Below are 18,437 nucleotides of genomic sequence, written 5' to 3'. Positions count from 1 at the left end.
TTCTCCACTTGATGATGACTGTCTTCACTGTGTTCCATGGTATATCTAATGCCTTGAAAATTCTTTTGTTCCGTTCTCCTGACTGATACCTTTAAACAATGAGATTTCTCTGATGCTTTGGAAGCTCTCTGCGAACCATAGCTTTTGCTGTAGGTTGCAACTAAGAAAATGTCAGGAAAGACCTACTAGAACAGCTGAACTTTATTTGGGGTTAATCAGATGCATTTTAAATGATGGCAGGTGTGTACTGACTACTATTTAACATGATTTTGAATGTGATTGCTCAATTCTAAACACGGCTACACACTTATGCAACCATATTATTTTAGTTTTTTATTTTTACTTCCCTCCACCTAGAAGTTTCAGTTTGTTTTTCAATCAAGTTGTACAGTTTATAGGTCACATTAAAGGTAAAAAGTTCTGAAATGATTTATCTTTGTCTCAATTTTTTACATCACAGAAACCTGACATTTTAACAGGGGTGTGTAGACTTTTTATATCCACTGTATATAGTTTTGATAGGTAAATATAAAAAAACATAATTTATGTAAGAATTTACCTGATAAGTTCATTTCTTTCATATTGGCAAGAGTCCATGAGCTAGTGACATATGGGATATACAATCCTATCAGGAGGGGCAAAGTTTCCCAAACTTCAAAATGCCTATAAATACAACCCTCACCACACCCACAATTCAGTTTAACGAATAGCCAAGAAGTAGGGTGATAAAGAAAGGAGCAAAAGCATAAACAAAGGAATTCGAATAATTGTGCTTTATACAAAAAAATCATAACCACCATAAAAAGGGTGGGCCTCATGGACTCTTGCCAATATGAAAGAAATTAATTTATCAGGTAAATTCTTACATAAATTATGTTTTCTTTCATGTAATTGGCAAGAGTCCATGAGCTAGTGACATATGGGATAGCAATACAAGATGTGGAACTCCATGCAAGAGTCACTAGAGAGGGAGGGATAAAAAAATAAAGACAGCCAATTCCGCTGAAAAAAATTAATCCACAACCCAAATCATAAGTTTTAATCTTATAATGGAAAAGAAAAAAACTGAAATTATAAGCAGAAGAATCAAACTGAAACAGCTGCCTGAAGAACTTTTCTACCAAAAACTGCTTCTGAAGAAGAAAAAACATCAAAATGGTAGAATTTAGTAAATGTATGCAAAGACCACCAAATTGCTGCTTTGCAAATCTGATCAACTGAAGCTTCATTCTTAAAAGCCCAGGAAGTGGAAACTGACCTAGTAGAATGAGCTGTAATCCTCTGAGGCGGGGATTTACCCGACTCCAAAATAAGCGTGATGAATCAAAAGCTTTAACCAATATGCCAAAGAAATGGCAGAAGCCTTCTGACCTTTCCTAGAACCAGAAAAGATAACAAATAGACTAGAAGTCTTCCTGAAATCTTTAGTAGCTTCAACATAATATTTCAAAGCTCTCACCACATCCAAAGAATGTAAAGATCTTTCCAAAGAATTCTTAGGATGGGGACACAAAGAAGGGGCAACAATTTCACAACTTTAGGTAAGAATTTAAATGAAGTCTGCAAAACTGCCTTATACTGATGAAAAATCAGAAAAGGAGACTGACAAGAAAGAGCAGATAATTCAAAAACTCTTCTAGCAGAAGAGATGGCCAAAAGAAATAACACTTTCCAAGAAAGCAATTTAATGTCCAAATAATGCATAGGCTCAAACAGAGGAGCCTGTAAAGCCTTCAAAACCAAATTAAGAGAAATTGAGAAATTGATTTAATGACAGGCTTGATACGAACCAAAGCCTGTACAAAACAATGAATATCAGGGAGTTTAGCAATTCTTCTGTGGAATAAAACACAAAGAGCAGAGATTTGTCCTTTCAAGGAATTCTCAGACAAACCCTTATCCAAACCATCCTGAAGAAAAATTCTAAAAGAATGCCAAGAGAATTTATGAGAAGAATACCATGAAATGTAAGTCTTCCAAACTCGATAATAAATCTTTCTAGAAACAGATTTACGAGCCTGCAACATAGTATTAATCACTGAGTCAGAGAAACCTCTATGACTAAGCACTAAGCGTTCAATTTCCATACCTTCAAATTTAATGATTTGAGATCCTGATGGAAAAACGGACCTTGAGATAGGTCTGGCCTTAGTGGAAGTGGCCATGGTTGGCAACTGGACATCCGAACAAGATCCGCATATCAAAACCTGTGAGCCCATGCTGGAACCACCAGCAGTGCAAATGATTGCTCCATGATGATCTTGGAAATCACTCTTAGAAGAAAAACTAGAGGTGGAAAAATATAGGCAGGTTGATAACTCCTAGGAAGTGTCAATGCATCCACTGCTTCCGCCTGAGGATCCCTGGACCTGGACAGGTACCTGGTAAGTTTCTTGTTTAGATGAGATGCCATCAGATCTATTTCTGGAAGCCCCCACATCTGAACAATTTGAAAAAACACATCTGGGTGAAGAGACCACTCTCCCGGATGTAAAGCTTGACGACTGAGATAATCCGCTTCCCAATTGTCTATACCTGGGATATGGACCGCAGAAATTAGACAGGAGCTGGATTCTGCCCAAACAAGTATCCGGGATACTTCTTTCATAGCTTGAGGACTGTGAGTCCCACCCTGATGATTGACATACGCCACAGTTGTGACATTGTCTGTCTGAAAACAAATAAATGGCTCTCTTCAATAGAGGCCAAAACTGAAGAGCTCTGAGAATCGCACGGAGTTCCAAAATATTGATTGGTAATCTCGCCTCTTGAGATTTCCAAACCCCTTGTGCTGTCAGAGATCCCCAGACAGCTCCCCAACCTGAAAGACTTACATCTGTTGTGATCATAGTCCAGGTTGGACGAACAAAAGAGGCCCCTTGGAGGGGCGGAGCCGGCCGAGGACAAACATGGCCGCAATCTCCGGTTCAGCCAGACTCGGAGGACAGCATAAATGGGGTGATTTCCCAACTATTTGCCATATAAAGGCATGATTTAAGGCCATAAAGAAGGGGAGATGCTGGATGGCAGCATATTTACGCTGCAGTAAAACTGACACCAGCAATTCACATCGGATGTTCCGGTCCGGTGTATACACATCACGGCTGATGCAGCTGAAATACTTTATCCCTCTGAGTGACACTTAACGCCGGATCAGTGCTACAACATAGGAGAGTTGTGAGTAACTACTTATGGGAAAACATAATTTATGTAAGAACTTACCTGATAAATTCATTTCTTTCATATTAGCAAGAGTCCATGAGCTAGTGACGTATGGGATATACATTCCTACCAGGAGGGGCAAAGTTTCCCAAACCTTAAAATGCCAATAAATACACCCCTCACCACACCCACAAATCAGTTTAACGAATAGCCAAGAAGTGGGGTGATGAGAAAAAAGTGCGAAAGCATATAAAATAAGGAATTGGAATAATTGTGCTTTATACAAAAAAATCATAACCACCACAAAAAGGGTGGGCCTCATGGACTCTTGCTAATATGAAAGAAATGAATTTATCAGGTAAGTTCTTACATAAATTATGTTTTCTTTCATGTAATTAGCAAGAGTCCATGAGCTAGTGACGTATGGGATAATGACTACCCAAGATGTGGATCTTTCCACGCAAGAGTCACTAGAGAGGGAGGGATAAAATAAAGACAGCCAATTCCTGCTGAAAATAATCCACACCCAAAATAAAGTTTAATGAAAACATAAGCAGAAGATTCAAACTGAAACCGCTGCCTGAAGTACTTTTCTACCAAAAACTGCTTCAGAAGAAGAAAACACATCAAAATGGTAGAATTTAGTAAAAGTATGCAAAGAGGACCAAGTTGCTGCTTTGCAAATCTGATCAACCGAAGCTTCATTCCTAAACGCCCAGGAAGTAGAAACTGACCTAGTAGAATGAGCTGTAATCCTTTGAGGCGGAGTTTTACCCGACTCGACATAGGCATGATGAATTAAAGATTTCAACCAAGATGCCAAAGAAATAGCAGAAGCTTTCTGGCTTTTTCTAGAACCAGAAAAGATGAAAAATAGACTAGAAGTCTTTCGGAAAGACTTAGTAGCTTCAACATAATATAACAAAGCTCTAACAACATCCAAAGAATGCAATGATTTCTCCTTAGAATTCTTAGGATTAGGACATAATGAAGGAACCACAATTTCTCTACTAATGTTGTTAGAATACACAACCTTAGGAAAAAATAAAAGAAGTTCGCAACACCGCCCTATCCTGATGAAAAATCAGAAAAGGAGACTCACAAGAAAGAGCAGATAATTCAGAGACTCTTCTGGCAGAAGAGATGGCCAAAAGAAACAAAACTTTCCAAGAAAGAAGTTTAATGTCCAAATGAATGCATGGGTTCAAAAGGAGGAGCTAAAAGAGCCCCCAGAACCAAATTCAAACTCCAAGGAGGAGAAATTGACTGAATGACAGGTTTTATACGAACCAAGTCTTGTACAAAACAATGAATATCAGGAAGATTAGCAATCTTTCTGTGAAAAAGAACAGAAAAGGCAGAGATTTGTCCTGTCAAGGAACTTGCGGACAAACCTTTATCTAAACCATCCTGAAGAAACTATAAAAAAATTCTCGGAATTCTAAAAGAATGCCAGGAAAAATGATGAGAAGACACTAAGAAATATAAGTCTTCCAGACTCTATAATATATCTCTCTAGATACAGATTTACGAGCCTGTAACATAGTATTGATCACAGAGTCAGAGAAACCTCTTTGACCAAGAATCAAGTGTTCAATCTCCATACCCTTAAATTTAAAGATTTGAGATCCTGATGGAAAAAAAGGACCTTGCGACAGAAGGTCTGGTCTTAACGGAAGAGCCCACGGTTGGCAAAAGGCCATCCGAAAAGGAATCCGTCCATGCTGGAGCTACCAGCAGAACAAACGAGCATTCCTTCAGAATCTTGGAGATTACTCTTGGAAGAAGAACTAGAGGCGGAGAGATATAGGTAGGATGATACTTCCAAGGAAGTGATAATGCATTCACTGCCTCCGCCTGAGGATCCCGGGGTCTGAACAGATACCTGGGAAGATTCTTGTTTAAATGAGAAACCATCAGATCTATTTCTGGAAGTTCCCACATTTGAACAATCTGAAGAAATACCTCTGGGTGAAGAGACCATTCGCCCGGATACAACGTTTGATGACTGAGATAATCCGCTTCCTAATTGCCTATACCTGGGAAATGAACCGCAGAGATTAGACAGGAGCTGGATTCTGCCCAAACCAGAATTCGAGATACTTCTTTCATAGCCAGAGGACTGTGAGTCCCTCCTTGATGATTGATGTATGCCACAGTTGTGACATTGTCTGTCTGAAAACAAATGAACGACTCTCTCTTCAGAAAAGGTCAAGACTGAAGAGCTCTGAAAATTGCACGGAGTTCCAAAATATTGATCGGTAATCTCACTTCCTGAGATTCCCAAACCCCTTGTGCCGTCAGAGACCCCCACACAGCTCCCCAACCTGTAAGACTTGCATCTGTTGAAATTACAGTCCAGGTCGGAAGAACAAAATAAGCCCCCTGAACTAAACGATGGTGATCTGTCCACCACGTCAGAGAGTGTCGTACAATCGGTTTTAAAGATATTAATTGAGATATCTTTGTGTAATCCCTGCACCATTGGTTCAGCATACAGAGCTGAAGAGGTTGCATGTGAAAATGAGCAAAGGAGATCGCGTCCGATGCAGCAGTCATAAGACCTAAAATTTCCATGCATAAGGCTACCAAAGGGAATGATTGTGACTGAAGGTTTTGACAAGCTGATATCAATGTTAGACTTCTCTTGTCTGACAAAGACAGAGTCATAGACACTGAATCTACCTGGAAACCTAAAAAGGTTACCCTTGTCTGAGGAATCAATGAACATTTTGGTAAATTGATCCTCCAACCATGAAGAAACAACACAAGTCGATTTGTATGAGATTCTGTTAAATGTGAAGACTGAGCAAGTACCAAGATATCGTCCAAATAAGGAAATACCAATACCCTGTTCTCTGAATACAGACAGAAGGGCACTGAGAACCTTTGTAAAAATTCTTGGAGCTGATGCTAAGCCAAACGGTAGAGCCACAAAACTGTTAATGCTTGTCTAAAAAAGAGAATCTCAGAAACTAAAAGTGATCTGGATGAATCGGAATATGCAGATAAGCATCCTGTAAATCTATTGTAGACATATAATGCCCTTGCTGAACAAAAGGCAGGATAGTCCTTACAGCTACCATCTTGAATGTTGGTATCCTTACATAACGATTCAATATTGATAGATCCGGAACTGGTCTGAAGGAATTGACCTTCTTTGGTACAATGAAGAGATAGAATAAAACCCCAGTCCCTGTTCCAGAACTGGAACTGGCATAATTGCTCCAGCCAACTCTAGATCTGAAACACATTTCAGAAATGCTTGAGCCTTTGCTGGGTTTACTGGGACACAGGAAAGAAAAAAATCTCTTTGCAGGAGGCCTTAACTTGAAGCCAATTCTGTACCCTTCTGAAACAATGTTCTGAAAACCAGAGATTGTGAACGAAATTGATCCAAATTTCTTTGAAAAGAACGTAAAACTGCCCCATACCAGCTGAGCTGGAATGAGGGCCGCACCTTCATGGGGACTTAGGAGCTGGCTTTGGGTTTCTATAAGGCTTGGATATATTCCAAAGTGAAGAAGGTTTCCAAACTGATACCGCTCCTGAGGATGAAGGATCAGGCTTTTGTTCCTTGTTGTGATGAAAAGGAACGAAAAACAATTATTAGACCTAAATTTACCTCAGATTTTTTATCCTGTGGAAAAAAAGTTCCCTTCCTTCCAGTAACAGTTGAGATAAAAGAATCCAACTGAGAACCGAATAATTTATTACCCTGGAAAGAAAGGGATAGCAAAGTTGACTTAGAAGACATATCAGCATTCCAAGTTTTAAGCCATAAAGCTCTTCTAGCTAAAATAGTTAGAGACATATACCTGACATCAATTCTAATGATATCAAAGATGGCATCACAAATAAAATAATTAGCATGTTATAGAATAATAATGCTATGAGAATTATGATCTGTTACTTGTTGCGCTAAAGCTTCTAACCAAAAAGTTGAAGCTGCAGCAACATCCGCTAAAGATATAGCAGGTCTAAGAAGATTACCTGAACATAAGTAAGCTTTTCTTAGAAAGGATTCAATCTTTCTATCTAAAGGATCCTTAAAGGAAGTACTATCTGCCGTAGGAATAGTAGTACGTTTAGCAAGAGTAGAGATAGCCCCATCAACTTTAGGGATTTTGTCCCAAAACTCTAATCTGTCAGATGGCACAGGATATAATTGCTTAAAACGTTTAGAAGGAGTAAATGAATTACCCAAATTATTCAATTCCCTGGAAATTACTTCAGAAATAGCATCAGGGACAGGAAACACTTCTGGAATAACTACAGGAGATTTAAAAACCTTATTTAAACGTTTAGTTTTAGTATCAAGAGGACCAGAATCCTCTATTTCTAATGCAATTAATACTTCTTTAAATAAAGAACGAATAAATTCCATCTTGAACAAATACAAAGATTTATCAGCATCAACCTCTGAGACAGAAACCTCTGAACCAGAAGAACCATTATCAGTATCAGAATGATGATGTTCATTTAAAAATTCATCTGAAAAAAGAGAAGTTTTAAAAGACTTTTATGTATACTAGAAGGAGAAATAACAGACATAGCCTTCTTAATGGATTTAGAAACAAAATCTCTTATGTTATCAGGAACACTCTGAGTATTAGATGTTGACGGAACAGCAACAGGTAATGTAACAGTACTAAAGGAAATTTTATCTGCATTAACAAGTTTGTCATAACATTTAATACAAACAACAGCTGAAGGAACAGATACCAAAAGTGATACACTTAGCTTTGGTAGCTCCAGCACCGGGCAGCGATTTTCCTGAAGTATCTTCTGACTCAGTTGCAACGTGGAACATCTTGCGATATGTAATAGAAAAAACAACATATAAAGCAAAATTGATCAAATTCCTTAAATGACAGTTTCAGGAATGGGAAAAAAATGCCAGTGAACAAGCTTCTAGCAACCAGAAGCAATAAATAATGAGACTTAAATAATGTGGAGACAAAAGTGACGCCCATATTTTTTTTAGCGCCAAATAAGACGCCCACATTATTTGGCGCCTAAATGCTTTTGGCGCCAAAAATGACGCCACATCCGGAACGCCGACACTTTTGACGCAAAAGAACGTCAAAAATGACGCAACTTCCGGCGACACGTATGACGCCGGAAACAGAAAAAAAATTTGCGCCAAAAAAGTCCGCGCCAAGAATGACGCAATAAAATGAAGCATTTTCAGCCCCCGCGAGCCTAACAGCCCACAGGAAAAAAGTCAAATTTTTTAAGGTAAGAAAAAAATGATTGATTCAAATGCATTATCCCAAATATGAAACTGACTGTCTGAAAATAAGGAATGTTGAACATCCTGAGTCAAGGCAAATAAATGTTTGAATACATATATTTAGAACTTTATAAAAAAGTGCCCAACCATAGCTTAGAGTGTCACAGAAAATAAGACTTACTTACCCCAGGACACTCATCTACATGTTTGTAGAAAGCCAAACCAGTACTGAAACGAAAATCAGCAGAGGTAATGGTATATATATAAGAGTATATCGTCGATCTGAAAAGGGAGGTAAGAAATGAATCTCTACGACTGATAACAGAGAACCTATGAAATAGACCCCGTAGAAGGAGATCATTGCATTCAAATAGGCAATACTCTCCTCACATCCCTCTGACATTCACTGCACGCTGAGAGGAAAACCGGGCTCCAACCTGCTGCGGAGCGCATATCAACGTAGAATCTAGCACAAACTTACTTCACCACCTCCATAGGAGGCAAAGTTTGTAAAACTGATTTGTGGGTGTGGTGAGGGGTGTATTTATAGGCATTTTAAGGTTTGGGAAACTTTGCCCCTCCTGGTAGGAATGTATATCCCATACGTCACTAGCTCATGGACTCTTGCTAATTACATGAAAGAAACTATATTATAAATCAATAAATCCCCACGCTGTATAAATCTAGAGGGGCGCTGGCCCTGGCGCCTAGGCCACAACAATCACTGCAGTGAGGGATACAAGACCAGGCACTCTAGTCAATGCTGATACCACAACCTTTTATACTATAGACCTCTCCCTACAAATATATTTATTGTTCGGACATTGCTGCATTCTATTAAAGGGCATTAAAAGAGACTGTCACTACGGCTAGTGTATTACAAGACAAACAATCATCTTGTCAGAGATCAAGCTGCAGAATCAGCAAGATACAGTAATAAGCTCATAAGGCCTCTCACACTGTCAGCATGGCGGCCAGAAACAAATCAAAAGGAGACAAAGGCATAAAACTGTTGACATCGCAGGGTAACAAATTTAATGCTTTCTTTAAAACTTTAGAAGGCTCAAATTCTTGCACAGAGGAGGTAACCACACCTGACACCCTGGACAGGACAGATGACAACCTGCACAGGCTAAAGAGCCAATCCACAATCACTAAAGCAGACCTCAGTTTGCTGCCCACAAACTTTATTAACCAAGTCAACAACACTATCAAGGAAGGGCTGGCAAGTGTGAAACGGGAGGTTAATGCTCTGGGACACAGTTTTTTACAATTGGAAGAACAATATGAAGAGACCTCTGACAATATGGCGATTGCTTTTGAACAGCAGAACTCTACCATCTTGCAATTGCAAGCCCAAGTTGAAGACCTTGACAACAGAGGCAGAAGCCAGAATTTAAGGATCAGAGGAGTCCATGAACAAATCCTACCTCCTCAAATACCATCATACTTGCAGAACTTATTCAAATATATTTTGGAACTGAAGGCAGATGAAAGCATTCCAATAGATAGGGCCCATAGGGCACTCAGAGCTAAACCGCCCTCCTCAGCCCCACCTAGAGACATTATACTTTGTTGCCACAGATTTACTGACAAGGAAAGAATCTTACAGGCTGCCCATAAAAAGTCTCCAATCCAGTTTGGTGAAGACCCTATTCAAGTGTATGCTGATTTAAGCGCCCTAACATTATCAAAACGTAAAGAAGCACGATTTTTAACCTTGCACCTGTCTGACCTCAATATCCAATACAGATGGGGGTTCCCATTTGCTATCAAAATGATGAAGGGGGACAAAACCTACATATACAGGGATGCTGAAGATTTGGAAGAATTTTGGCATCGGCTGGATATACCCCAACCTTCTTTGCCATCACTAAAGGACAGTGCTAATCTCCTGCCTAGGCCGCAAAGACCAGAGTGGACAACAGTCCCGAAGAAAAAAAGAAACACTAACTCCCAAAAACAGAACTTGATAGAAAAAGTGACTGATCCACCCTGATGGTTTCCAGGGCAAAAGATTGCCGGTTTGTTTAAAAGTGCACAAGTGACTTAGATGACTTGGCAATAGCTCCTCAGTCAAAGGACCGCTGACTCCTCTCACTTACTTGGAACTTTTTCAAGAGTACTGCAGCGCTATAGTTTTATATTTAATTAACATCCCAGTTCTCCCTACCCCTTTACACCCCTAAAAGTTAACTTAATGATAGCCCCGTCCTCCAGGCTAGGCCCGGCCTAGTACTTGTTTGCTAGCCCATTCCCCCTATTCAGATAGCGGTAGAGCTACCACTTCCTAAGCCCTTGAGTTGGTGATTGCTAACTTGATGCTAAGTGTTATGGAAATTGTTCTATATGTTAATGCTCATGTTATGCTATATTGTTAACCTTGTTTCATCTTTATTTTTAACTGTCAGCTCAACTCCCACCATGAGGGGTAGAACACACTAACTGTTGTCTTCTTCCTGTGTGTCTCCACTTCTCCTCTCTCACGCGAAAACACGCTACATTCTTCCCCTACCGACTACATCGGGTAAGATTCCTAATTCAAATGCACCCGAGCCACTCAGATGAACAACCATGACTGACAAGACTCTAGTAGTTATATCGCAGAATGTAAAAGGCCTCAACTCGCCCACCAAGCGTTCTATAGCATTGAAAAGTTTCGCTAAACAAACTGATTCTATTGTTTTCGTCCAAGAAACTAATTTTTTAAAAGAAACAGGGCCTACATTCTCATCAAAACACCACCCACTAAGCTACGTTAACTCCCATCCCAACAAAAAGAAAAATGGTGTAGGCATCCTCATACATAAAAATTTACAGTTTAAGCTTACGAATCAAATAATGGATGCCGACGGTAGAATCCTAATCCTGGTAGGCTCCCTCTTTAATAGCCCAGTGACCCTAGTGAACGTTTATGCTCCCAACTCTAATAAATCCACATTTTTCCATCACTTATTGAAATTAGTATCAGACAACAGGAAGGGGACCTTGATATTGGGAGGGGACATAAATACAACACTCGATCCGAAGTTAGACACATCCACCAGACCAGGATTAAACCACAAAAATAAATAGGCAGCACTTGCATCAAAAATTTTCAAAAGCTTTATTATCTTTCACTTGAGGCAAAAAGGTGACACAGAATGAACGTCTGACGCGTTTCACGCCCCCTAGTGGCGTTTCATCAGATTAAACCACCCAATGCAATATATAACTGAATCTCACAGTTGGGACTTAGATATTTGGAGAGTACAACACCCTATTCAAAAGAATTACAATTTCAATTCTCATCCTGGTCGGTTTACACAAGAATAGAATACATACTAATAGATAGAAACCACCTGTCCTTAGTCAGGGACTCAAATATCCAAGCCACCCCTTGGGTCAGACCACTCTCAGGTAGACATTGAACTGTCGTGGCCCAATCATCCTATCACCCAGTTTGTGTGGAGAAAGGATAATTCTCTCCTTCGTTCCCCACCCACTAGGGAGTCCATAGCAAAATCCCTACTTGAATACTTCAGCCTTAATGATACTCCGGAGGTGAGCCCGAGCACAGTCTGGAATGCTCATAAAGCAGTACTAAGGGGAGAATGCATTAAACACTCTGCATTTAAGAAAAAAACATACAACAAAGAGACAGAGTCGCTAACTGCACAGCTCTCTAATCTAGAGATCCGCCACAAAAATACCCCATCAGATGCAACTCTTTACAACTAATTGGTGAAAGTCAGGCAGGACCTTAATAAAATTCTGACAAAAGAGGCCCAGAGGAAAGCCTTCAATATTAGAAAACTATACGCATATGAAGGCAACAGGGCAGGTCCACTTCTAGCCAAACTTTTAAAGATCCAAACCAGCAGAAACTAGATACAAAAACTGGTGACCACGAATAATCATAGCATGTATGATAGCAAACAGATAGCGAATTGCCTAAGCCAATTCTACTCAAAGCTTTACAATCTTGATACCCCCAACACAATTGAGCATCTAGAACACATGCAAACCTACATAGACAAAGCAGATGTGGCCAGACTAGAGGCCTCACAGAGAGACGTATTAGAGGAACCAATATCTATAGCGGAGGTGATCAGAGCAATTCGTATCTTACTCGCAGGGAAAGCACCGGGCCCAGACGGTTTCACAAATGCATACTACAAATCCTTTGCAAATACTTTAGCTCCACAATTAACCAAATTATTCAATAAACTTGACGAGGGCCATTTTCTCCCACCACAAATGTTAAAGGCACACATTACAGTGATCCCCAAACCCAACAAGGACCCCACAGACCCCAGTAGCTATAGGCCCATTTCCCTCCTCAACACAGACATCAAGATCCTGGGCAAGATTCTAGCTAATCAAAATAACAAATCTTACACACCTTAATCCATGCAGATCAAGTTGGCTTTGTCCCAGGGAGAGAGGCCAGGGACAACACAATTAGAGCAACCACCCTCGAATCGCATCAGTCTTAATAGCGACGGATGCAGAAAAAGCATTTGATCGCATAAACTGGGAATTCCTGAAGAAGGCTTTAATAGCACAGGGATTTGGACCCAAAATGATTGTCCTGCCCAGGATCTTGTACCTGTTTCAAGCTCTCCCAATCTCCATACCTAAATGGTTCACTTCTCAACTACAAAAACATATTAACTTATTTATATGGGGGAGAACCAAACCCAGAATTCACAAAGACACCATGTATAGGGCATATGAGAATGGGGGATTGGGCCTACCCTGTATAGCTGACTACCTAGACGCTATAACACTACAGAGGTTGATAGACTGGCACAGATCCAAAGACTCCAAGGCATGGGTTGCCATTGACTCACATACACTCAGGGTACCAGACGTGGGAGCTTTATGTTGGGTTTCCAAAGACCTCAGGCCACCTCAATGCACTGCTATAGCGACCTATCGTGGGGTATTTGAGTCTTGGGACTCGATAGTACAACGGAGAAAACACATATCTGGTATCCGTTCCCCACTCTTCCCAATACCTATTAATGCTGAATTGACGGGTGGACTAGACAAGGGCCAGCAGAGAAAGACGGAATGGGGCTACACTACCCCACTAAAAGAATTCACCACACAAGGGAGACTTGAGGCGTGAGGACTTGGAGACAGAAGCGGGAGGCAGGTACACAAACTGGCTCAAGTACTCACAACTAGACCATTTCATTGTCACGTCCCCACACAAACAAGACTTCCTTAGGGAGCTCACGCCATTTGAAAAGTATTGTACTACAGCAGGCACTGTGAGACACTCTCTATCATTAGCCAGGAAAATCATACAAGCAGACCACACGCTCCAACCTCCCTCATACACACAAAAATGGCAGTTAGATTTGGAGATAGTAATCTCAAAAAAGAATGGCAAAAAATCTTTACACAAACTAAAAGAGCGTCAACCTCCCCTCAATCGCTAGAGCTAAACTTCAAAGTCCTGATGAGGTGGTACCTCACACCTTCTAGGCTGCTCTCAATCTACTCCAATGTGACGGACAGATGCTGGAGGGGATGCACTGACAGGGGTGGCTACCTCCATATGTGGTGGGCGTGTAACAAAATATTACCTTTCTGGCGTGGGGTGGAGAAACACCTTCGAGTCCTACTATCTAACGACTTTTCTCTGACGCCTCGCATAGCATTACTCAATGACCTCCCAAACCTCTCTTGCAGACTCAAACTTACTCTTCTCCAGATAGGCATGACAGGGGCTAAGGTCCTGATAGCCCTTCATTGGAAAACCTTGTACACCCCAAACATCACTGACTGGTCAGATAAAATAGCGGACCTGCTGATGTTAGAGGAATATGGTTATACCAAAAAGGAAAAAATTTAATTTCCTTGCCGAAGTTCGCTTCTTATGGAAAAATTGCCCCCTACAGTGTTCGGAAAACCAAGACAGATACGATAAATACCTACTGATTTCCTAAGCGTTTCCCCCCTACAACGACTTAAGTTGAACCACAACATGACGGGTGATCGGACGACAACATGACAGTGGACATCAATAACACCAAAACACATTTGCCTACAGTACTCCTCGGTGTTGGGAGTTCCAAGACGCCACACTAACCTCACACACAACTAGTAGACCCTATATACCTTGGCTGCCAATAACCCGACTCACCCAGGGGTCGCCCCGGCACGGTGGGGGCCTTTTCTCAGAGCTGACCTTCTTTTCCTTTCTTTTCTCTTTTTTCTTACTCCTTATTTCACCCTTCTTTTTATTTATTTTTATTTTTACTCTCTTTCGCTATGGTTGTTATACTGTTTTGTAATGATCTCAGACTTATATGATTGTTTCCCCTATGTGGGACGGATACTATTCCACATCACTCAACTGGTGTCTGTAAATGATTTATGCTAAAGTTGTATAAATTACTTGGTTATTAACGTATGAAATATAAATAAAACACCTCAAAAAAAAAAAAAGAAAAAAAAAAGATGCCCCTTGAACTATACGATGGTGATCTAACCACCAAGTCAGAGATAGTCGAACATTGGGATCTAAGGATATTAATTGTGATATCCTTGTATAATCCCTGCACCAAAGCTGAAGAGGTCTCATGTGAAAATGAGCAAAGGGGATCGCGTCCGATGCTGCAGTCATGAGACCTAAAACCTCCATGCACATAGCTACTGAAGAGAATGATTGAGACTGAAGGTTCCGACAGGCTACAACCAATTTCAAACGTCTCTTGTCTGTTAGAGACAAAGTCATGGATACTGAATCTATTTGGAAACCTAAAAAGGTTACCCTTGTCTGAGGAATCAAAGAACTCTTTGGTAAATTGATCCTCCAACCATGTCTTTGAAGAAACAACACTAGTTGATTTGTGTGAGATTCTGCAGAACGTAAAGACTGAGCAAGTACCAAGATATTGTCCAAATAAGGAAACACCGCAATACCCCGCTCTCTGATTAAAGAGAGTAGGGTACGAGAACCTTTGAAAAGATCCTTGGAGCTGTTGCTAGGCCAAAAGGAAGAGCAACAAATTGGTAATGCTTTTCTAGAAAAGAGAATCTCAGGAACTGATAGTGATCTGGATGAATTGGAATATGAAGATATGCATCCTGTAAGTCTATTGTGGACATATAATGCCCTTGCTTAACAAAAGGCAGAATAGTCCTTATAGTCACCATTTTGAATGTTGGTACTCTTAAATAACGATTTAAGACCTTTAGATCCAGAACTGGTCTGAATGAATTTTCTTTCATTGGGACAATGAACAAATTTGAATAAAACTCAAGGCCCTGTTCCTGAAAAGGAACTGGCACGATTACCCCAGATAACTCCAGGTCTGAAACATACTTCAGGAAAGCCTGCACTTTCTCTGGGTTGACTGGAATGCGTGAGAGAAAGAAACTTCTCACAGGCGGTCTTACTCTGAAACCTATTCTGTACCCCTGAGAGACAATGTTCTGAATCCAATGATTTTGGACTGAATTTATCCAAACATCCTTGAAAAATTTTAATTTGCCCCCTACCAGCTGAGCTGGAATGAGGGTTGCACCTTCATGCGGACTTGGGGGCTGGTTTAGATCTCTTAAATGGCTTGGATTTATTCCAGATTGAGGAAGGCTTCCAATTGGAGACAGATTCCTTAAGGGAAGGACTAGGTTTCTGTTCCTTATTCTGTCGAAAGGAACGAAAACGGTTAGAAGCTTTAAATTTACCCTTAGATTTTTAATCCTGAGGCAAAAAAGCTCCCTTCCCCCCAGTGACAGTTGAAATTATAGAATCCAACTGAGAACCAAATAATTTATTACCTTGGAAAGAAAGAGATAGCAATGTTGATTTAGAAGTCATATCAGCATTCCAAGATTTAAGCCACAAAGCTCTTCTAGCTAAAATAGCTAAAGACATATATCTAACATCAATTCTGATGATATCAAAAATGGCATCACAAATGAAATTATTAGCATATTGAATTAATTTAACAATGCTATACACATTATGATCTGATACTTGTTGCGCTAAAGACTCCAACCAAAAAGTTGAAGCAGCTGCAACATCAGCCAAAGAAATAGCAGGCCTAAGAAGATGGCCTGAACATAAATAAGCTTTCCTTAGATAAGATTCAAGCTTCCTATCTAAAGGATCCTTAAAGGAAGTACTATCTTCTGTAGGAATAGTTGTACGTTTAGCATGAGTAGAGATGGCCCCATCAACTTTGGGGATCTTGTCCCAAAACTTCAATCTATCAGTAGGCAAAGGATAAAAAAAATTTAAACCTTGAAGGAGGAGTAAAAGTACCCAGTCTATTCCATTCCTTAGAAATCATATCTGAAATAGCATCAGGAACTGGAAAAACCTCTGGAATAACTACATGAGGTTTATAGACCTAATTTAAACGTTTACTAGTTTTAGTATCAAGAGGACTAGTCTCCTCCATATCTAAAGCAATCAACACTTCTTTTAATAAAGAACGAATATACTCCATTTTAAATAAATAAGAGGATTTGTCAGTGTCAATATCTGAGGCAGGATCCTCTGAATCAGACAGATCCTCATCAGAGATAGATAAATCAGTATGTTGTCGGTCATTAGAAAATTCATCAACTCTATGAGAAGTTTTAAAAGACCTTTTACGTTTATTAGAAGGCGGAATGGCAGACAAAGCCTTCTGAATGGAATCAGAAACAGAATTTATGTTTACCTGATAAATTACTTTCTCCAACGGTGTGTCCTGTCCACGGCGTCATCCTTACTTGTGGGATATTCTCTTCCCCAACAGGAAATGGCAAAGAGCCCAGCAAAGCTGGTCACATGATCCCTCCTAGGCTCCGCCTACCCCAGTCATTCGACCGACGTTAAGGAGGAATATTTGCATAGGAGAAACCATATGATACCGTGGTGACTGTAGTTAAAGAAAATAAATTATCAGACCTGATTAAAAAACCAGGGCGGGCCGTGGACCGGACACACCGTTGGAGAAAGTAATTTATCAGGTAAACATAAATTCTGTTTTCTCCAACATAGGTGTGTCCGGTCCACGGCGTCATCCTTACTTGTGGGAACCAATACCAAAGCTTTAGGACACGGATGAAGGGAGGGAGCAAATCAGGTCACCTAAATGGAAGGCACCACGGCTTGCAAAACCTTTCTCCCAAAAATAGCCTCAGAAGAAGCAAAAGTATCAAACTTGTAAAATTTGGTAAAAGTGTGCAGTGAAGACCAAGTCGCTGCCCTACATATCTGATCAACAGAAGCCTCGTTCTTGAAAGCCCATGTGGAAGCCACAGCCCTAGTGGAATGAGCTGTGATTCTTTCAGGAGGCTGCCGTCCGGCAGTCTCGTAAGCCAATCTGATGATGCTTTTAATCCAAAAAGAGAGAGAGGTAGAAGTTGCTTTTTGACCTCTCCTTTAACCAGAATAAACAACAAACAAGGAAGATGTTTGTCTAAAATCCTTTGTAGCATCTAAATAGAATTTTAGAGCGCGAACAACATCCAAATTGTGCAACAAACGTTCCTTCTTCGAAACTGGTTTCGGACACAGAGAAGGCACGACTATCTCCTGGTTAATGTTTTTGTTAGAAACAACTTTTGGAAGAAAACCAGGTTTAGTACGTAAAACCACCTTATCTGCATGGAACACCAGATAAGGAGGAGAACACTGCAGAGCAGATAATTCTGAAACTCTTCTAGCAGAAGAAATTGCAACCAAAAACAAAACTTTCCAAGATAATAACTTAATATCAACGGAATGTAAGGGTTCAAACGGAACCCCCTGAAGAACTGAAAGAACTAAGTTGAGACTCCAAGGAGGAGTCAAAGGTTTGTAAACAGGCTTGATTCTAACCAGAGCCTGAACAAAGGCTTGAACATCTGGCACAGCTGCCAGCTTTTTGTGAAGTAACACAGACAAGGCAGAAATCAGTCCCTTCAAGGAACTTGCAGATAATCCTTTTTCCAATCCTTCTTGAAGGAAGGATAGAATCTTAGGAATCTTAACCTTGTCCCAAGGGAATCCTTTAGATTCACACCAACAGATATATTTTTTCCAAATTTTGTGGTAAATTTT

At 40.2% G+C, this 18,437-nt stretch overlaps 1 protein-coding gene across 1 annotated transcript in view; it reads right to left on the bottom strand.

Annotated features, from left to right (window-relative positions):
• The window catches only part of GARRE1 (granule associated Rac and RHOG effector 1), a 481,286-nt gene that overhangs the window by 184,659 nt on the left and 278,190 nt on the right, over positions 1–18,437 (bottom strand).

Source organism: Bombina bombina, chromosome 1 (assembly GCF_027579735.1).
Source record: "Bombina bombina isolate aBomBom1 chromosome 1, aBomBom1.pri, whole genome shotgun sequence".
Lineage (NCBI taxonomy): Eukaryota > Metazoa > Chordata > Amphibia > Anura > Bombinatoridae > Bombina > Bombina bombina.
Note: the sequence above shows the minus strand (reverse complement) of the source record. Positions and strands in the feature narration are given on the sequence as shown.